This window comes from Protopterus annectens, chromosome 10.part0, assembly GCF_019279795.1.
Source record: "Protopterus annectens isolate FY-2018-M chromosome 10.part0, PAN1.0, whole genome shotgun sequence".
Taxonomy (NCBI): domain Eukaryota; kingdom Metazoa; phylum Chordata; order Ceratodontiformes; family Protopteridae; genus Protopterus; species Protopterus annectens.
The window spans coordinates 1576239932-1576262823 of NC_056744.1; the positions used below are offsets into that span (position 1 = coordinate 1576239932).

Genomic DNA, 22892 nt, shown 5'->3' on the forward strand with positions numbered 1-22892 from the left:
AACAACTAGAAGCACCCTTAGGCGGAAAGCTGACCTTATTTTCAAAGAACTGGCATTGCATCACAAGGGAAAAATGGATTTTGCAAACTATAGACCAAGGTTACAGGTTCCATTTCCATACTCTACCAGGAAAGAGAGGAATGCCAAACCTACCACCTACTCAAAGGGCAGAAGCTCTAAAGCAAATATCTCAGCTATTAAGGATGAGAGCTGTGGAAAAGGTACCATCTATGGAGCAAGGAAAGGGATTTTACTCCAGACTCTTCCTGGTACCAAGAAAAGAAAACAAATGGAGACCCATTCTAGACCTATCCGCTTTAAACACATTCCTCATTGTTCCAAAATTCAAAATGCTGACCCTACAGCAGCTTCTTCCCATGCTGGGCAAGGAGTCTTGGCTGGTAACTCTAGATCTCAAGGAGGCATACCTGCACGTCCCCATACGACCAATTTGCAGAAGATACCTCAGATTTCTTGCAGGATCAGAGCATTATCAATTTTCAGCATTGCCCTTTGGCTTATCTACTGCGCCCAGAGTGTTCACGAAATGCCTGGCAACAGTAATTGCTCATTGCAGACTTCAGGGGATCCAAATTTATCCCTACCTGGACGACTGCCTGATACAAGCGGACAACAAAAGCAAGCTAACAGAAGACTTACAAAGAGTCATTTACCTGCTGCAAGCCCTGGGATATACAATCAATATAAAAAAGTCAAGGCTGATTCCATCCCAAAGAATAACCTTTCTAGGTGCAGAACTGGACACATCAAAACAAATGGCATTCCTAACTGCAGAAAAGAAAGAGCAACTACCTCTCTACTTCTTGGCATTAACAAAGCAGAACCATCTAACTGCAAGAAAAGTACTGCAAGCCCTAGGCTTCATGGCATCCTGCATAATTCTGGTCCCTTATGCCAGACTGCATATGAGAAAACTACAGTGGTACCTAAAGAATTTGTGGTCCCAACACAAGCACAGCCTAGAAACCAAAATTCCAATAATCCCATGCCTGAAGCAAGAGTTCCTATGGTGGGCTCAAGCCTGTCAATCAAACACAGGTTTGCCCTTCTGCAACAGTCAACCAAGCCAAACCATCACGACAGATGCCTCAGACCTCGGTTGGGGGGCACACATGCTGGGCAAGTGCATACAAGGCTTATGGACTCAAGACCAGCTACGCCTACACATAAATCTAAAGGAAATGCTGGCAGTAAAATTGGCAATCCAGTCATTCAGACCATTTCTCCAAGAAGGTCAGTTGATAAGGACAGACAACACCACAGTTATGTGGTACATCAACAAACAGGGAGGCACACATTCTTATCCTCTATGCCGGCTGGCACTGGACCTATGGGATGTGGCTCTGAGCTACAACATTCAGTTACAAGCAATTTTTGTACCGGAAAAGAAAACATTCTAGCAGACATATTAAGCAGAACTACCACAGATGCCCACGAATGGATGCTGCATCCGGACATCTTCAAAGCCATCACAAGAGAATGGGGATTACCACAAATAGACTTGTTTGCATCCCCACTCAATCACCAGCTAAAGAAATTCTGCACAAGGACGCATTCACCCACTTGCTTGGAAGGTGGACTCCCTATCTTTCAGTTGGAAAAACCTGACAGCATACGCATTCCCACCACTTCCTTTGATACACAAGGTGCTTCTGAAGATCAAAGAGGACCGTCCAAGGATCATTCTGATAGCTCCGGACTGGCCAAGACAACATTAGTACCCATTGCTGAGGAGCATGTCTCGGGAACAAATATGGACACTACCCCTGATCCCATTACTGTTGACACAGAACAACTACAACATCCTGCATCCAAACCTGAAAACTCTGCAGCTAACTGCCTGGAACATTACATAACAGCAATTAACCCAAATTTATCCCAAAGGGTTAAAGACATAATCCTGGAGGCTCGTAGACCTTCAACAAGAAAGAATTATGCAGCAAAATGGAAAAGATATCTCATTTGGAGTACTGCAAAGGGAGAAGATGTGACACTGGTAAACATAGCCAACATCCTGGAGTACTTGGCAGAGCTCTTCCATGCAGGCCTGTCTTATTCTTCCATCAAGATACATGCATCAGCTATTTCAGCAGAATACAGCTTGGATCCTCCTGTCTTCTCTCATCCTCTGCTCAGACAGTTTCTGAGAGGAATTAAAAACGTAAAACCTCCCAGGAAACCACCATTGCCAGCATGGGACTTGAACTTTGTGCTAGAAAAATTGACACTTCCCCCTTTCGAACCAGCAGCAACAGCAGAATTACAATACTTATCCTGGAAGACTGCTTTCCTGCTGGCAATAACTTCAGCAAGAAGGGTCTCTGAACTACAGGCATTAATGGCAGTGCAACCCTTCCTGATCTTCCATCAAGATAGTGTCCATGAGAACAAATCCTACATTTATGCCTAAGGTGGTATCCAGAGTGTCATTAAATCAGGCTATCCACCTACCTGCATTCTTCCCATACCCACAGAACAGGGGAGAAAGACTCTTACATACCTTGGATGTACATAGACAATTACGCTACTACCTGGACAGGACCAAGTCCAATAGAAAAACTGACCAGCTTCTGGTAGCATATGCCACAGGAAAGGAAGGAAAGCCAGTTTCAAAACAGACAATCTCCAAATGGATAGGAAATTGCATTAGATTTTGTTACTCCTACCATGGAAAGAAAACTCCAGAGAACATCAGGCCTCACTCCACAAGGGCTACAGCCACTACCACAGCTTTCTTACGAGGAGTGGCTACCAAGGACATTATAGAGGCTGCTACTTGGACCTCCGTGCATACATTTGCCAAGCATTACAATTTACCTTTATACTCTAGATCCCGAGCAGGTTTTGCCACTGCTGTTTTGCAAGGGATCCTAGCTACACCATAATCTCTACCTTTCCTCCTCCCTTGTTCAGCTATGGTATTCTACCCATTTGTAAGGACTGCAGATGCATCCTTGAAGGACATAGTACAGTTTTGTACCTACCATAAATGTAGATGTCCGATAGGAATGCATCTGCAGTCAGGATTACCCACCCACCTTCCCCTCTGAGGTACTCCTAGGGTATTTGCCATCCTTCAGCTAGCTTGGGGGGATCTATTATGGTGTATTTGTTTGTATATATGTACATACATGCTTATTTTATGTGTTTGCTCTCTACTATTTGGAAACATTGGCATTTATCCAAATTTAGCCATCCAAGAGGGCACCTGGCATCTGGGGCAAGAAACACTGAGGAAAATGGCATCGGCTGATGCCTTTATACCCGAAAAACTGCAGCGATGATGTCGGGTGAAGTGCGACACCAGCCGAAGCCGGACCCAGACTTTGGAATCCGGTCGACCGAAGGGCTACCTGACGACAGGACAACCCATTTGTAAGGACTGCAGATGCATTCCTATCGGACATCTACATTTATGGTAGGTACAAAACTGTACTTTCTGCTACCCAGGAAGGAGGAGAAGACAGGCCCCAAGCTAGCAGAAGGCAGACACAATGACTCTATCCTCAAACTACCAAGCAAATCTCTCCTGGCAACACCCTTGGGAGAAAAACTAGCATTTTTTGCAGATAACTGGCACATCATCACAAAAGACAAATGGGTTCTAAACATTGTCTCTCAAGGATACAGATTCCACTTTCATACCTTACCAAGGATCAAAGGAATACCAAACCTGCCACCAAATCAATGGGCAGAGGCACAAAAACAAATTACAGCTCTCATGAACATGAGAGCCATTCAACAGGTTCCTACACAGGAGCAAGGACAAGAATTTTACTCAAGACTCTTCCTAGTTCCAAGAAAGGACAAAGCATGGAGACTCGTTCTGGATCTTTCAATTCTGAACACCTATCTGCAAGTGCCAAAATTCAAGATGCTTACACTACAGCAGCTTCTTCCCATGCTGGGCAAGATTGCTTGTCTAGTCACTTAGGGACATGCAGGTATGCCTCCTTGAGGTCCAATCAGAAAAAATTGCAGAAGATACCTCCGCTTCATTGCAGGTTCAATGCATTATCAATTCTCTTCACTGCCCTTTGGCTTATGTACTGCACCCAGGGTCTTCACAAAATGCCTGGCACCAGTAATTGTATACTGCAGACAGAGGAATTCAAATATACCCATACCTGGACGACTGTCTTACTCAAGCAGAAAGCAAGGACATTCTTTTACAGCATCTGGCATTTGTCAAACACCTTCTAAGTTGCCTAGGGTACACAGTAAACGAAAAGAAATCAAAACTAGTGCCCTCACAAAACATATTCCTGGGTGCCAGCTTGAATACAACGGCCCAGATGGCTTATCTCACACCAGACAAGCAATGACAGCTGTTTCAATATTTCAAAATAATGGCAACAAAGACCCAACTCCCTGCAAGAAAAATTCTGCAGGCCTTGGGATTCATGGCATCTTGCATACTACTAATACCATTTGCAAAACTGCATATGAGGAAATTACAATGGTACCTGAAAAGTGTATGGACTCAGCACAGCCACAGCTTGGAAACAATGTTCCACTCATTCCCTACCTTCAACAGGAGTTTCTGTGGTGGGCACAGGCATGTCACCTCAGCAAGGGTCAGCTTTTCACCTTATCCACAGCCAGGCAAACTGACAACCGATGCATTGGACTATGCCTGGGGAGCACACATGGCAGGACAGTGCATTCAGGGCAAATGGACTACAGATCAGAGACACCTGCATATCAATCAAAAATAAATGCTAGCAGTGCAGAATGCCCTAACAGCTTTCAAGGAGCTTCTTCACCCAGGACATCTACTAATAAGGACAGACAACGCCACAGTTATGTGGTACATAAACAAGCAAGGGGGCACACATTCCTACCCTCTATGCAGGCAAGCAATGACCTTGTGGAACACTGCACTGTCTTACCAGGTTCAATTACAAGCACAATACCTGCCAGGAAAGAAAAACACATTGGCAGATGACCTAAGCAGAAACATCATGGATCCACACGAATGGAAACTAGATCCACAAGTATTTGCAATGATCGCTCAAAAATGGGGACGCCCAGACATAGATCTGTTTGCAAGCCCCTACAACCACCAAATTTTGCACAAGGACCTTCCATCCACTAGCTTGGAAAGTGGACGCCCTCTCATTCAGTTAGAAAACATTAACAGTGTATGCCTACCCTCCACTGCCTCTTCTAGCAAAGGTACTGCTGAAAGTCAGTTTAGAGAGGCCACAAATGATTCTCGTTGCACCAGACTGGCCATGCCAACATTGGTGTCCAATTTTAAGGAACATGGCCCAGGGCCCACCATGGCTTTTGCCACAAATTCCCCACCTGCTCACCCAGCGAGACAATCTGATTCTACACCACACTCAAACTTACAACTAATTTATCATGACTACAACTATCTTCCAGTCCCAGTTGAAATTACCTATCTCCTTCTTACTATTATTCCCCCTCATCACTACTTACTTCTTAACCTCCTATGAACACTCCATAACTGCCTCCCTCTCCCTTCCATCAAAACATACCAGTACAACTGCTACTTCCACAACTCCAACCTTCATACACACATCCACACAATCTATCTACCTATTTGCCAAATACCATAGGCTATTACACTACAAAGTACCAAAAACTAAAACAAAGAAAATATTCGACACCCTCCTAAAATATAAAGTTGAAAACTATTTTAGACTACTCCATCTACTACTAGATGGTGACATACACCCCAACCCAGGCCCTCAAGCTACTACTACAAAAACTCACAAAAATCATATCAAACCCTTCTCTATTTCATCCACTACACACTCTAACTTATTAACCTTGGCCCATCTCAATATACGTAGCATCTGTAACAAACTTAGTCAACTCCATGCCCTATTAGAAGTACACAAATTTGACATTCTATGCTTATCAGAAACTTGGCTAAAACCTTCAATTAAAGACATTGAAATCACCCCACCAGGATACAACATTATTAGACTTGACCGTACCTCCAGGAAGGGAGGTGGAGTAGCTATTATATATAAAACAAACCTGAAGCTTTCACTTCTTGACCTTACCCTAACCCAAACAAATAATGCTGAAATAATCTGCTCCAAAATTCAAATTAATACTACTAAAGCAATAAACATCATCTGTGCATACCTCCCCCCTGGAAATAACATCCCTACTTTAGAACAACTTCTTGAACAACTCTCTAATACCCTCCCCCAAGAAACACTAGTCCTTGGGGACTTTAACATTGATTGGAAATCTTGTAACAATACTACCCTTACTTCCCATATAAACCTTTATGGTTTCAAACAACTAATTGATAGTCCCACTAGAATAAATACTAAGAGCAAAAAAGAAACCACCCTAGACTGGATTCTTACCAACTCTCCCTACAAACCTACCAAACTGGCATCCTTCCTGATGACCTTAGCGATCACTCCCTCACCTATGTCATTAGGACTAAGACTAATCTAAACTTACCTACCTCTCAGAGAACACTATATTCAAAAAAACAATTTAATCCTGAACAGTTCCAAACAGAACTTTCACATTACAACTGGACCCCACTAAAACACCTCTCACTTAACAATGCCGTTGAACATTTCAACTCAGCATTCCTCGCAATCTTAAATCTACATGCCCCAAGTCGTACCATTAGAACAAAGACCAAAACAGCACCCTGGCTAACTACTAATACTAAACAAAAAATCAAACTGAGAAATAAATCTTGGAAAAAATGGCTCCTCTAGAAACCGAACAGATCATGAAACCTTTAGAGAGCTTAGAAATAATACCAAAAAATCCATCCTCTCCGATAAAAAGAATTATTACCTCCAACTTCAGCAATCCACCAAAAAGGAACCGAAAAAGTTCTGGTCTACTATCACTAATCTACTTACCCCAGGCAAAGTAGTTACACCAAACCCACAGGATTTAGACCCTGAAAATCCCTCGTTAATAGCTAACAACTTCAATACCTTCTTTACTACTTCCATACAAAGTCTAGCTAACCACTTATCTCTGGATGCTTCGCAACTGCTCTTAAGTAACTTAAATAATTCCCTTCTTCCCCTCCAACTTCAACCCATATCCACCTCATACATTCAATCTCTCTTACAAAAACTTAAACCCACTACCCCCTCAGCTGACAAACTTCCTGCTGAATTCCTTCAAATAGCAGCTAAATCTATTGCCTACCCTGTTTCTATCCTAATAAATAGATCCATAAAATAAAGTACTTTTCCAACTATTTGGAAGATATCACATATAATACCCCTACACAAAGGAGGCAAATCCACTGACCTTTCTAACTATCGCCCTATAGCACTATTATCTCCACTAGCTAAAATCATGGAAAAATGTATACATAAACAACTACTTAACCATCTCCTTCAAAACAACCTACTAGCTAACACTCAACATGGATTTAGACCTTCACATAGTACTACCACTGCACCACTTTCCTTTACCAACACCATCAACTGTAACCGTAACAACAACAAACTAACCTCTTCTCTTTTTCTAGACCTGTCTAAAGCCTTCGACATGGTCAACCATACACTTCTTCTTCACATATTAAAATCCCTTGCCTTAGATTTCTCTTCCTTAACCTGGTTCTCATCCTGTCTTGAAAACCGACAACAAGCAGTACTATGGAAAAATTCTCTATCTGCTCTACTACCCATCTCTCTAGGAGTACCTCAAGGATCTGTACTAGGCCCACTCTTATTCTCTATCTTTATTAATGATCTTCAATCATCTATCCAAAACACTACCTGTATACAATATGCAGATGATTCCACCATTATTTGCACAGCCTCCACTCAATCTGAACTCCAGTCACTGACACAATCTACCTTTTCTACCATCGAACAGTGGTTCTCAAAAAGATGTCTACTACTCAACCCCAAGAAAACAAAACTTTTACTATTCTCACCTACCCACAAATCTTCTCAACTAAACTTTACTATTACTGCAAGTGACAACTCCCTCATCTCCCCTGACTCCACTACCAAACTGCTTGGTGTCACTATTGATAATAATCTCAGCTACGATTATCACATCAATAACACTATAAAAGCAGTTAATAAAAAGATCGGTTCACTGTACAGAATTAAACCCTTCCTTACTCCAGAATCACGGACCACCTTAGCACAATCACATCTTATCTCTACCCTTCTGTATGCTTCCTCCATTTACACTAACCTCTCTAAAAGCAACCTTAGGAAACTGTCTACATCCTACCACAACATAGCACGTTTTGCCACAGCATCTCAGTATAGAACACACCACTGTACAAACTTAAAACAGTTACACTGGTTGGAACTCCCTAATAAACTTATCTATCAACAACTAGTAGTAACACATAACATTCTATATCAACCATCTAAGACACCTGCTCTTAGTAACCTCTTGACCCCCTATAATAACTTGAAACAACTGCGCTCCAAAAGCTACAAGTCAACACAACCAGGATCACAAATTCTGCAGGTAACTGCCTTTTCTCCAACTCTGTAGGCAAAATATGGAATAACCTCCCCTCACACATTACGGCTCTTGGCTCCTTACATCTTTTTAAAAAACAACTTTTTTTACATCTGACCAACTTCTGGCTTTGCTCTTGTACCAACCCAGACTAATCTACTTTATTCTTTTTACTATCAGAATTTCTTATTTCAAAACTATCTTTCTCTGTCAACACAAATGACATTACAACTGTATGACTGTACTATTTCTATTGCTCTCAAAAAAAAAAAAAAAAAAAAAAAATATTTTGTCTGTTATAATTATGTATATACATTTAAAAATGAGTAATTACCCTATTCTCACACAATAGTACTGTAAACAATTAATGCCTTTCTCAATACGTAGATAGTACTATATGTTTTGTATTACTTTATCTAAACTAATATGTATGCATTGTTGCCCACTGTCTGAGTTTCTCACATTTATTGCAATTGTTTAATCTCTATAACCTTATTTTAATCTGTGGAGCTTTTCTCCCCGGGCCTCCACTGAAAATGGAAGTTATCCAGCTGGACTAGCCCGATCAACAAATGTAAAATAAAATAAAAAAATAAATAAAAATTAAATAAATAAAATACACAGCCAGCTCAAGACTTTAAACCTGGCTGCATGGCAAATTACCTAAACAACCAGCCAACACCTTTATCCAAAGCTGTTATGGATGTCATTCTGGAGGCCAGGAGGCCCAGCACCAGGAAAGCCTACTCAGACAAATGGAAAAGATTTTGCGCCTGGAACCAGACTAAAGGCCTAAATCCCCTGGAGCCGAACATTCCTCGGGTTCTACAATATTTAACTGAGATGTTACACAAAGGACTTTCCTTTTCATCTATTAAGATCCACGCCTCAGCAATTTTAGGACGGATCCTCCTTTATTTTCACATCTACTCCTAAGGCAGTACCTCAGAGGGGCTAAGAACTTAAGACCGCCAAGGAGAGCTCCAACACCTACTTGGGATCTCAACTTTGTCCTGGAAAAGCTTACACTGCCGCCCTTTGAACCAACTTTTTCAACTGATTTACAATTTCTTTCATGGAAAACTGCCCTACTACTAGCAATAACCTCAGCTAGAAGAATCTCAGAGCTACAGGCACTAATGGCAGTGGAACCTTTCCTCATTTTTCAAGACAGAGTTTCTCTACGAACTAATCCTTCCTTTATGCCAAAGGTGGCATCCAGTGTGGCCCTAAACCAAACCATTCACTTGCCCACCTTCTTCCCAAATCCCCAGAACAAAGGAGAGAGACTCCTGCACTCTTTGGACATTCACAGGCAATTACGTTACTACTTGGATAAAACTAAGGCTTTCAGAAAAACTGACCAGCTCTTTGTAGCCTATGCTACAGGATCACAAGGAAAAGCTATCTCAAAACAGACCATTTCTAAATGGATAGGACATTGCATACGTTTCTGCTACACACATCATGGGGAAACCAGTACCTGCTAACATTAGGTCCCACTCCACCAGGGCTATAGCAGCAGCCTTTCTCAGGGGAGTGCCAACCAAGGATATTCTGGAAGCTGCTGCTTGGAGTTCAGTGCACACCTTCACCAAACACTATCACTTACCTCTTTACTCTAAGACTAGAGCTGGTTTTGCCACTGCAGTTTTGCAGGGCTTACTAGCTTCTTCTGACCTTGTTTGACTCCACCTCCCCTCCTTAGCTTTGGGATTCAACCCAAGTGTGATGACTGCAGCAGGGTAACACGATGAACATAGTACAGTTTTGTACCTACCATAAATGTAGATGTTAGAGTGTTCACCCTGCTGCAGTCCAGGTTACCCTCCCTCCATCCCCTCTGAACTAGCTGAACTTATCTCTACCACTTTATCCTGTTCTACCTCTGTGGTGTATTTACTTGTACCTAAGGGTTTTGTTTTATTTTTATATAGCCATATTTGGAATTCGGGCCGACTGCGGGACCGCCTGACGGCAGGATAACCCAAGTGTGATGACTGCAGCAGGGTGAACACTCGAACATCTACATTTATGGTAGGTACAAAACTGTACTTTCTTGACTCCCTATCCTGGATCTGTCAATTTTCAACACTTTCCTGGTGGTCCCAAAATTCAAATTGCGTACACTGCAACAGCTTCTTCCTATGTTAGCCAAGGACGCCTGGCTAGTCACCCTAGACTTAAAAGAAGCTTATCTGCACATCCCCATAAGGGAATCTTGCAGGAAATACTGACATTTCAGGGCAGGCTGTATGCACTATCCGTTCCCTGCACTTCCGTTTGGCCTATCTACTGCGCCCAGGGTATTTGCAAAGTGCATGGCTCCAGCCATTGCATACTGCAGGCAGAGAAATATTCAGAGTTCCCCATACTTGGATGATTACCTGATTCAGGCGGACAGGAATCGCTACTTCAGCACCTGGCATTTGTAAAGAGACTTCAAACTTCTCTGGTGTACACTATCAACGAAAAGAAATCACAACTGGTGCCCAGCCAAAAGATTGTATTCCTGGGAGCAAGCTTGAACACAACTTCCCAGATGGCATTCCTCACTCCAGAAAAACAGATTTAGTTAATAAACTACTTCAAATTAATGGCCACCAAAACCCAGCTATCTGCAAGAAAAATACTGCAAGCCCTAGGGTTCATGGCCTCATGCATTCTACTAATTCCATAAACAAAGACGGCATATGAGGAAACTTCAGTGGTACTTAAAAAGTCTCTGGTGTCAACATTCAAAGGACCTGGAAAACACTGGTTCCTATCATTCCTTGTCTAAGGGCAGAGTTCCTTTGGTGGGCAGAGGCATGCAACCACAACAAGGGACTTCCTTTCACTCAGCCCCTCGCCGCCCAAACCCTGCCAACAAACGCATCAGACTATGTGTGGAGGCGCACATGGCAGGAAAATGCATTCAAGGCAAATGGAGCCCAGGACAGCTTCTGATAAAGACAGACAACACCACAGTTATGTGAGACATGTACAAGCAGGGGGGGAACTCATTCCTACCCACTCTGCAGGTTAGCCATGGCCATGTGGAACACAGCCTTGAGCAACCAAGTGAACCTGCAAGCTCAGTTCCTGCCAGGCAAACAAAATTCACTGGCAGACGACTTAAGCAGAAATCTATTTGACCCACATGAGTGTAAACTGGAACCCAACTCATTCAAACTACTAATCCACAGGTGGGGGACACCAGAGGTGGACCTCTTTGCCTTCCCCCCAAAACTGTCAGTTGATCAAATTCTGCACCAGAAACCCTTACAGCCAAGCGTGGAAAGTGGCTGCCCTATCCTCTACATGGGCAAACCTCTCAAATTATGCCCCCCCCCCTCAAAAGTATTACTCGATCAAACAGGACAGACCAAGGACAATCCTTATTGCCACAGACTGGCTACGCCAGCACTGGTACCCACTCATACACAGTCTGACAGCAGTGCCACCCTGGCACCTGTATTAGACCCTCCTCCCTGCTGTCCCAGCAGGAGGGACAGATTTTGCATCCACAGCTGCAAACCATGAAACTTGCAGCCTGGCTTATTCCCTGAATACGTCACCAGCAACCCTTAGGAAACCAGTGCTGGATGTCATCCGTGAGGCCAGAAGGCCTAGTACTAGGAAATCCTATTCAGAAAAGTGGAAAAGATACTGTTCTTGGAGCCAGTCTCAAGGAAAAGGACACAGCCGTGCTCACCTTACCTCAAATCCTAGATTATCTAGCAGAGCTGCTCCACAAGGGCCTATCCTTCTCATCAATTAAGAGTCATGCCTCTGCCATCTCAGCTCATTACAATACTGAGCCCACCCCTCTTCTCTCACCCTCTGATCAAACAGTTACTGAGAGGAGCTAACCAAGACCCCCGAGGAGAGCTCCCACTCTTGCCTGAGACCTTAACTTTGTACTAGAGAAGCTTACGCTTCCCCTTTTTGAGCCTGCTGCTACAGCAGAGTTGAAATTCCTCTCTTGGAAAACAGCCTTACTTCTAGCCATCATTTCAGCAAGAAGAGTGTCTGAGTTGCTGGCTCTTACGGCTGTGGAACCCTTCATTATCTTCCATGCAGACAGGGTTTCCCTCAGGACTAACCCATCATTTATGCCCAAGGTGGTATCCAGTGTGGCCTTAAACCAATCCATCCATTTACCAACCTTTTTTTTTCCCTAATCCTCAGAATAAAGGGGAAAGGATCCTGCATTCCTTGGGCGTGCACAGTCATCTCAGGTTCTACCTGGACAGGACTAAGCCTTTCAGAAAAACTAACCAGCTGCTAGTCAGCTTTGCTACAGGGGCAGAGGGCAAGGCCATTTCAAAGCAAACCATTTCCAAATGGATAGCACACTGCATCCATTTCTGCTACAAACACCATGGAAAACCTATTCCACTAGGGCTACCTCAACTTCTACAGCATTTCTCAGTGGAGTCCCTACCAGAGACGTCCTGGAAGCTGCAGCCTGGAGTTCTGTACACACCTTCACCAAGCATTGCCACTTACCTGTTTTTTCTAAATCCAGATTTGCCACAGTAGTCTTACAAGGCCTGCTAGCCAGCCCTAATACTTGTTTACTGCCTCCACCCTTTCTCAGCTTTGGGAATCAACCCAAGTGTAATGACTGCAACAGTGAAACATGAAGAACATAGTACAGTTGTGTACACTTAATGTAAATGTAGATGTTAGAGTGTATTCACTGTTGTAGTCCTTTCTACCTGTACTCTCTTTGACCATTTCTTATGGCTATGGTATTTACTTTGTACTGGAGGTATTCCACACCATGTAATTGCATCCTATTTTGGACATCTGGGGCAAGAAAAAATGATGTAATGGTGTCTGCTGCATGTTTTATACCCCTGACATCTTGGAAGAGGTGACAGCATCTGATGTAGAAATCCCAAGACACTGGTATTCGGGCTGACTGAGGGCTACCTGCAGGCAGATAACCCAAATGTGATGACTGCAACAGTGAATACACTCTAACATCTACATTTATGGTAAGTATACACAACTGTACTTCCTGCTGTGACATCTGTGACACCTCAGAAGGCTGGCATTACATCAACTGTTAGTATTAGAACACTGTTGTGAGCCAAACCCTTTATGCTTTTGGTTTGTCCTGAGGTCCACCTGCGGGTTTTGACGTCTGTCACCCATGATGTCCCTCTAGTCCTATGTTGCAGTATTCATACTGTGGGATTTCCAGCCCTCAGGTGATCTGACGTCTGCTCCTATACAAAACCTTAAGCCTGGCTGCTGTAGGTGCATGGGACGTCACACGTAGGGCCATAAACCAGGAACTATAAATGTGACATCTGCATGCACAGACCTCAGAACTTTTTAGCCATAGATGATGTATGCTTTGATCTGCTCCTTAGTCTGAAGACTTCAAAAAACGGTAAGTACCCCATTGGGGTTTTCGTTTTTCTTACTACTTGAGCTTGGTTGCTGTAGGTTTTGTTTCTGCTATTTAGCCGATGTCTGAGAAAAAGAGCAAATGTAATTGCGGGAGTCAGATACCACATAAGGATTCACACAAGTGCGTGTTTTGCTTAGGTGAGAAGCACGACCATAAAGCTTGCTCCATTTGTCAGTCATTCATACCAAAAAAATCTGCGCAGCCATCTGGCAGCTTTAAATTTGTATCTTGAGAATCAAAGATTGAAACGCCTAGCTCGCAGGATGGATCCCGAGTCGGCCGCCCAATCTGCACAACCAAGGAAGAAGGTCAAGGTTTCCAGGCCTACTCTCGTTGCTGCTCTACCATCGGACGTCCCGCCAACTACCGATTTGGGGATGAGGGACAGCTGATTCTTCCATCAGTTTCGACGGATCCTCTGGTAGAGGCCGTTACAGTAGCTACCGAGCACATCAGCAGAGCCAACCCAGACACCGGCCTCAACAGACGTTGAGGGGGAACCAGTACTTGGTCGGCCGACCAAGACGACTCCTAGACCAGACCAGTGTCTAGGCCATCTCCTAAGCCAACACCAACTAAGAAAAAAACAAAAAACACTTGCGCCCTATGCCTCAAGCTACTCCATATTGGCAGACGACTGATTCCTTGCTGCAGGCCTTATGGCCCGTAGGTCTAAGGGCTCTGCACCTGTAGACATTTCAGTGCTTCTTCTCTCCTTTTAATCACTACTCAGGGAGAATAAGAACCTGAATTGTATGATTCCTCTTCTGAGGAATCTGTTGTCTCAAATGGCTTCTCCTGTGGACTATTACTCCCCCGATGAAGACTCTGTTAAGGATAATTCTCCCTCCAGAGGATCTTTCCTTTGAGGAAACCATCACAAAAATGAGAGTGTACTTCATGTGGGATACCACCTTGATGACTTACCCAGAAAAGATATTTTGAGCTTCTGTTAGAATCTCCCTCCCACTCAGCTATTCCCCCAGTTCTTCCAGCCTTTCTGGACGCCTTTAATTCTGCCTCCAAGAATCCAAGTTATCAACCACCTGCCCCGAAAAGGCCAGATAGATTTTATAAAGTTCTAGATGAACAGAAGTTTCTAGTGAAACCTCCCATGGCTGAGCCTGCAGTCATTGCTGTCTCCCCTGATAAACAGTCTAGGCAGTTACCATCTGCTTCCCTTTTACCCACATACAAGGATAACAAGATCATGGATAGAATGGGTAAAAAAGTATAGACCTTCTCCACCTTACCCTTTAGGGCTGTAAATTACCAAAAACACATGGTAAAATATGCCTTAGACCTTGTTTCCTTGGCCTCCACCTTGCTAGCCTCTACCCCTGTCTGTCCCACAAAAATGACATTGCATCTAAACTGTCTCTAGCTACTCAAGTAGCCAGACACTCTGTTAAGTGCAGCTATGATGCAGCAGAAGCATCAGCCAGATCTGCTGCATCTGCATCTGTCTTGCATGGATATTCCTGGCTATGTCTCCAACCTCTACCAGAGGACTTTAAATCCAAGATAATGGATGCTCCTGTAGATCACAATCTCTTAACTGGTAAGAATTCAGCAGAATTTTTAAAAAATTTACAAGAGAAAAGTAAAGAAATTCAAGACATTGAGCACTTGCTGGTGTCCCCCTTCACTACAGGAACTACCCTGCTAAGACTTCTTTTGTAAGAAGAACTCAGTCTGAATCTTGTCCTTCCTCTTCTAAGACCTCGTAAAGGGTCCAGGAGATTGCCTTACTCCAGACCTTCTAATTCCCAGGGACCTGCCAAGTAGCCTTTTCTTGACCGAGGAGGTTCCACTTCAGTTTGACTGCCTGGATCAGCTCCCTCTGTCCGCCTGCCTTACCCAATGCCTTCCCTTCTGGAAAACAATTACCTTGGATACTTGGGCGCTTTCCATCATCCAAAAAGAATATTTCCTATCCTGGAAGGAAAAGCCAAAAATAATTCCCTTCCCTCCAAGAGACCAGCTACATTTATTCCCTCTCATATTGAAAGAACTCCAGACTCTAGGAACTACAGAGCAAGTTCCTTCAGGACAGGAAGGAAAAGGCTTCTATTCGCACCTGTTACTAATCTCCATAAAGGATGGCACTTGGAGGCTAATTCTGGACTTACCTTATCTCAACCTGTTCATAAAAGTTCCATCTTTCAGGATGCTTTCCCTACAAACTTTGCTACCCCTCATTCCACCCAAAGCTTTCATGATCACTCTGGACCTAAAGGATGCCTATCTGCACGTCCCTATCAGACACTCCCACATGAGGTTTCTGCGCTTCACTGGACATTCTTCACGCTTTCAGTTTACAGCCTTGCCCTTTGGCTTGTCTACTGCTGCGAGTATTTACAAAGTGCCTGGCCCCACCCATTGCAGAACCAAGGGACTACAAATCTACCCTTACCTGGATGACATTCATATTCTGGCAGACTCAGAATCCACCCTGCAAAACTATCTCAGATTCACAGTGACTATCCTGCACAACTTGGGCTTCACTATCACCCTCCAGAAGTCCTCACCTCTTTCTCAGCAGGACAAAGTTTTCCTAGGCTGCAGGATAAGAACAGACTTGATGAGATCCTTTCTCCCACTGGACAAAGTGCACTCTCTCTCCAGCCATTTTCAAGGCCTACTTAAGAAATCCCCTCTCTCAGCAAGACAATTTCTGCAAGTCCTAGGTCTCATGGCAGCAACCATTCCCATACTCCGATTAGCCAGGATGCACATGAGAAAATTCCAATGGTATTTAAAAAGTGTATGGTCTCAAAGCCTACATTCATTAGGCAAATTTATTCCCCTCCTGCCCTGGCTAAAAACGGAACTAAAGTGGCGGAATTCAGCTAGTTTCCCAGAACCAGAGCATCCAACTCCAACTACCCCCCCCCCAAATCACTCAGACCATGCACACAGAAGCATCAGATTTAGGGTGGGGGGAGCAGAGTTTAAGGCATTCAGGGTACAACAGCGGTGGAACCCTGCACTTCAAAAGCAACACATCACTGTCAGGGAAATGGCAGCAGTATTACTGACTCTGAAAGCTTTCCTTCCAGTCTTGTAACCAGGCCTGCTGCACATTGTGACAGACAACACAACTGTCATGTGGTACCTCAAGCAAGGACGGACAAAGGCATACCAGTTATGCCAGATAACTGTGCAAATCTGGGAAATAGCAACCAGACACAACCTCTTACTGCAGGCCTCTTACATCCCCTCTCAGGAAAACAAACAAGCAGACTTGCTCAGTAGAATATCCTCCCCTCAACACGAATGGATGTTGCACAGGGAAATCATCTTGGACATTGTCCACCAGTGGGGCACACCTCAAGTGGATCTGTTTGCCTCCCCCCAGAACAGACACAGATTTTGCTTCAGGGATTTACAGTCCACTATCATGGAGAGTGAATGCCTTCAGCTTTCCATAGAAGGGAATGTTTCTGTATGCTTTTCCCCATTTCCCTCTAATACACTGGGTCCTACTGAAAATCAACAAGGACCAACCAAAATTCTTAATGGTGACTCCCTGTTGGCCAAGGCAACACTGGATGTTCTTCATGCTTTACTGTTGCAGTCATAACCTGTGGGTTATCCCTGCTGTGGTAGCCCTTGGCCAGCCCGAATACCAGAGTCGTGTTTTTCTGCCTTGGTTGCTGTCACCTGTAGTCTGACATCAGGTCATTAGTGCAATAAAGCAAGGCAGCCGATGCCATTACAACAACCTTTCTTGCCGTGGAGCTCGTAGCAGAAGCAGTTCGTAAGTGTGCTGGTTGGTCGCTACCAGAGTTTGAATTACAGCTGAAAACGTCTAAAGCGAATTACCCCGTTGGGGATCCTTTTTTCTTGCACTAACCGATGTCTGAAAAAGTTAAGTTGTCTCGCCTGTGGAAAGCAGATCCCACACCAAGACTTCATTCATACTGCATCAGTTGTTTAGACCCAGACCATGATGTCCCCGTTGCTGGTTCTGTGCCTTCTTTAACACGAAAACCATTTGCCGTAGTGCTCTTATTGTAGACAGGTATTTTCATCGTCTGTCTTTGCATTCCAGAATGGCATCTGTCAGCCACCAATCCGTGGACATTCTGAAAAACTGCAGCGATAAAGATAGAGACCACACAAGGCTAAGCCTTCCGACGACTCTACCGCTTAGGTCATCAGTTTTCGCAGCCCCTCATGCCCGATTCGATATCTACGCAGGCCTCTACCAGGACCCTTTTGTATGCCACAGAAATCTTTGTCTTCCGTGCCTTTGTGTCTCTGCCTCGGTTGGGTCCAGAACCGTGATGCAGGCACTGGCTTCCGAGGAGGCCACTCGCACTACCGAATCTAGACAAAAAACAATGTCTACTCACCCGACTACAGTTTCTCTCAGACCGATGGATACTCTTAGGCTTAGACGCCAGGCCACTGCTAGAAAATCTGCCTCTAGCCACCATCTTGCTTCTGCTCCACCACCTCAAGCACAAATGCTTAAAATGGCGGAGGATCTCATCTCCATTATCAGGGGTAGTCAGGCCATAACTTCTGAAAGGAAGATACACCCTTCTCCTGAAGTTATGACAGAACATGATTCTGATGAATCTGATTATTCAGATTTTGAAGAGGAACATCAACCTCTGACTGCTTATGAGGATTCAGATGCAGAGGAATCCATTCCTTCTGCCTCCCCACCAGTAGACCTTTCCTTTGGGGAACCCTTCACACCCTCAGGGAGCACTTCCAATGGGAATCTCAGGATTTCTCCCAGTCTAAGAAAAGACTGAGTTTCTGGACCTGTCCCAGCACAAACCCCTGGCCACCCCCTCCCTATTTTAGAAGTGATGGATGATGTTTTCCATGAGTCAAGCTTTAACCCCTGATACCGTCCCACCTGCTCCCAGTAAACCTGACTGGTATTACAGAGTACCGGATTCTCACAAATACCTGTACAGAAATCCTGCTGTAGACCCAGAGGTCATTACACAGGGACCTAAAGGAGCTAAGAGTAGTTCTTCCAAGAATCCTATTCCTTCTGACAAGGATTCCAGAGCTCTGGACAGATTGGGTAAAAAAGTATACACCTCTGCAACTTTGGCTATCCGAACACTCTGCTGTCAGTTCCATATGTTCAAATTTCAACAACACACTTTGGAACTATTAAAATAAACAATTTCAACCTTTCCTGACTGTGCCAATTCGAAAGAGTTAGCAGATTTACTGCACTCTACTTGTCAAGTGGCCAAATACTCATTACACTCTGAATATGTCACCCTAGAAGCCTCAAGCAGGGCAGGGGTGTCAGGATCTGTCATTAGGAGACGTGCATGGTTGAAGGAACAACCTCTCCCTGATCATGTCGAGTCTAAATTGATGCACCCCTGGATAAGGACAGCTTGTTTGGAGTAAAAGCAAAAGAGGTGCTTAAAAAGCTGAAAGACCATGCAAAATCTTTGCAAATAGTAAAAGATTTTTTTCACGTTCAACCTCCCAGGTTCAGCAGGAACATTCCCTCTAGGGAATGGTCCTTCCCTGCACCTAGTACACAGGGCCAAGGTAAGCTCCGCAAGGATAGACCACCCAGGCTCCTATCCCAGGGGCAGCAGAGAACCAAACAGTGGACTACTTTGCCCCAAAAGGCAGGGAATTCTAAGCCACCCTTCTATGGCAAAAACTCTCAATGACTCCCTCTCCCCCCTCTGCCCTCTTTTCACTCACCAAAAGCTAGGCGGAAGGCTCTCCCTCTGCAAAGAAAATTGGCTTTCTGTAACAAAGGACCAGTGGGTCTTAAAGATAACTTTTTAGGGATACAAATTCTCTTTCAACAAACTCCCAATTCCAAGAAGGTACCCAGCCTTACCTCCAAATCTCAATGGGTAGAGGCACTGAAACAGGTCCAAACTCGTATCTCAGGGAGCAGCAGAACCTTTCCCCTCAGATCAAATAGGCAGAGGGTTTTATTCTAGACTATTCCTTGTTCCCAGAAAAGAGGGCACTTGTGGCCCCATCATGGATCTATCCTTCCTGAACACCTCCCTTGTGGTCCCCAAATTCAGAATGCTAACTTTGCAGCAGCTGCTGCCTATTCTGACAAAAACTGCTTGGCTAGTGACCCTAGACCTAAAAGATGCCCATCTCCACATCCCCGTAAGAGAATCCTGCAGGAAATTCCTGTGCTTCAGAGCAGGCTCACAACACCTTCAGTTCTCTGTGCTACCCTTTGGCTTATCTACTGCATCCAGGGTATTCACCAAATGCTTAGCCTTGCCCATAGCATTTTGCAGATGGAGAATTCTACAGATTTACCCTTATCTGGATGACTGCCTCATTCAGGCAGAGTGCAAAGAAAAGCTGCTCCAGGACCTTCTCTTGAAGTTATGACCGAAAGACACTAACGGGCAACGTCTGAGCCCATTCCACCAGGGCCATGGCTTCCTCTGGAGCCTTCTTTAAAGGTCTAGATACTAACTCCATTCTGTAAGCTGCTTCCTGGTCATCTGTGCACACCTTCACCAGACACTACTAGCTGGACCACATCTCCAGGACCAGATCGGGATTTGCCAGGGCTATCATGCATGGGATCCTGGAATCCTCATGCAGACCATCATCCAGCCAGCAGTGAGCTTTTGTACTTACCCACTAGTGAATACTGCAACATTGGAGTAGATGGACATAGGAAAGTTGTGCAAAATCTTACCATAACCATAGATGTCCTTCATTTCCATGTTGCAGTATTCCTTCCCTCCCACCCCCTGTTCTCCTTGCAGTTGCTCTTCTCGACTCTTATACAGGCTATGCTATTAGGACTGGCTCCGTCTGGGGCGGCTTGATTCTGAGGACTGGTGAGTGCAGATGTCACTTTTCTGGCCCATGTACCACCAAACACGTCAGGCTTCCGCACCAACAGGGACTGGAAAAAGCTTTGGAAACCTTGCCAAACAAGCTGATGGGAAGAAGGGTAAACTCACTAGTGTATACTGCAATATGAAAGAGAAGGGCATCTATGGTTATGGTAAGATTTTACACAACCTTCCTTTATCCAAAACAGTGCAGTACCTTTATAAAAAGAAGAGCTAACTGTGGACTTTGGAAAGTTAAATAGGGGCTTTCATTACATATGTAAAGAATAAAGGAAACTGAAATATAAATTTGTAAGGATTAAGTTTGCAAAGGAAAAAAAAATAATAGTCAAACAGGTTTCAGCAGAAAAAAAATTCTGTCTCCTGGATCTGATGTTATCTTAGTCACCATTCCTCACGTTAGGGTCTCTGATCCGATATCGGATCCGAGCCAGCATACTTCAGACGACAGCTTGGCTCAAGCTCCTCTCCTCCCATGATACTTTGCTTCCCTGTAATCCCTCAGATCCCGTTTGCCACTTAATCAAGACAGACTCAGATTGCTCAGCTCCTCATAGTAAGTGATTCATTGTTGGCATTTCTTTTCTTGGGGTTAACCCTTTATCTTATGTTGGTAGTTATAGTTTATTCCTTTTCTCTTCCCCTCCTGTTTTGTTTTTCCATGTAGACATTTGGCACCCTTTTCGTGAGCCTGCTAAGGGTATTGTAAACTGTTTCTTGTCCAGTTAAACAAGTCTTATTGTAGAGTTTCTGGTAGTTGGTTTCCTGTGTTTAGTGTTTCGGATGGATTTTTCGGGTATTTGAACTTGTTGCTTGTGTCCGGACTTTGAGTGTGGGTTTTCCTTTGGTTGTGGTAATGTCGGACAAACCCTTAGGGTTTAAGAGATGCTTCTTGTGTGGCCAGAAAATGCCAATTTCCGACTCGCATGAGGAATGTCTGTATTGTCTCTGTGGCGACCATCTTGAGGTTGAGTGCAGTATTTCTGCCTCCTTCAACCCCAGAGCTCTGGTTGACAGCCGGAACAAATTACCATTTAAAAGATTAGTGAAGGGAGGCCCCTTGGTCACTAGTTCCCCGGCCAAGGCAGGTTGTTCAGGGGCAAAGAAGATTCCTTTGGTTGAGGAAGCCCTGTCTAAAGTCCCAGGCTGTCAGATCCTCTGATCAGACTCTAGCCAGGGCAGTGTCTGATCCAAAATCCTCTGGTCGCAGGACGTCCTGGGAGTCCACTCCTGGATCCAAAGGTTCAGACCACAGGTCTTTGGATCTGACACCTTCATCTCCCTCCCCAAGATCCAAGGCTCCGGATTTGAGACCTTCAGATCCAAGGATAGGAGCTTTGACCATGGATCCAGCCTTCTCGGATCCGAGGGATTCGATTGTAACAACTTCGGATCCTTCTTTAATTTCGGCTCCAAATGCCAGAGCCGATAGTAGTGGAGGACCTTCCCTTGGATCCCCTGATTACAGTGCAGGCCTTTTCTCCTCCTCACTGTAGGGAGCACAAGAGAAGACCCTTGGGTTTCAGGCAAGACTCTCTAACCAGATCCTCCATATCCCCCAGGACGTTTTTTTTCTATGGATATGGACAGGATGATGTGGTCCTTCTTGAAGGCTCAAATAGAGTTGGGGTTTCTGGCTTCCCCAACCCACAGGATGGGGATCCAGTCTCCCACCCCCCACTTAACTTCTCTTCATCTGACCTTAGGTTTGGATTCTCAGGGAATAGTACGTGGTATAGAGGCAGTGAGAGTTGCGGGTCCCTCTTTGGTCACCACCCCATCAAGATCGTTGATTGCTTCTATTCCTCCTCTCCCAGGACAGACCATCCCTCCGGTCCGAGCTGCCGCTTTGGAATCTGTTGGTGGCGGGTTCCAGTCTAGGGTTATCGGACAGGTCCATCAGTGCTTCCGCTTTCGACAGCTGTGGGTTGGTCCTGTCTGGGGGGGGGGGGTATGTGGTGAGCTCTGCCCCCTCCTCAGCTGCAGTCTTTTTGGCGGGAGAGGGGGATGGAACCTCTACCAGCCCCTCCACTTTCCAGACAGTGAAAAGATCCTTCTCTGCTATCAGAGCTTCCTCCCCAGCTCGTGGTCATCCTACCCAGCCCCTGTATTTGAGCGGACTGTCTCATCCTTTCTCAGGTCAATCCGAACAGTGT

The 22892-nt window shown here is 44.6% G+C and overlaps 1 protein-coding gene across 1 annotated transcript in view; it reads left to right on the forward strand.

Moving 5' to 3' along the window:
• Positions 1-22892, forward strand: part of FBXL19 (F-box and leucine rich repeat protein 19) — a 1144361-nt gene that overhangs the window by 418525 nt on the left and 702944 nt on the right. The gene's annotated exons all lie outside the window — the stretch shown is intronic.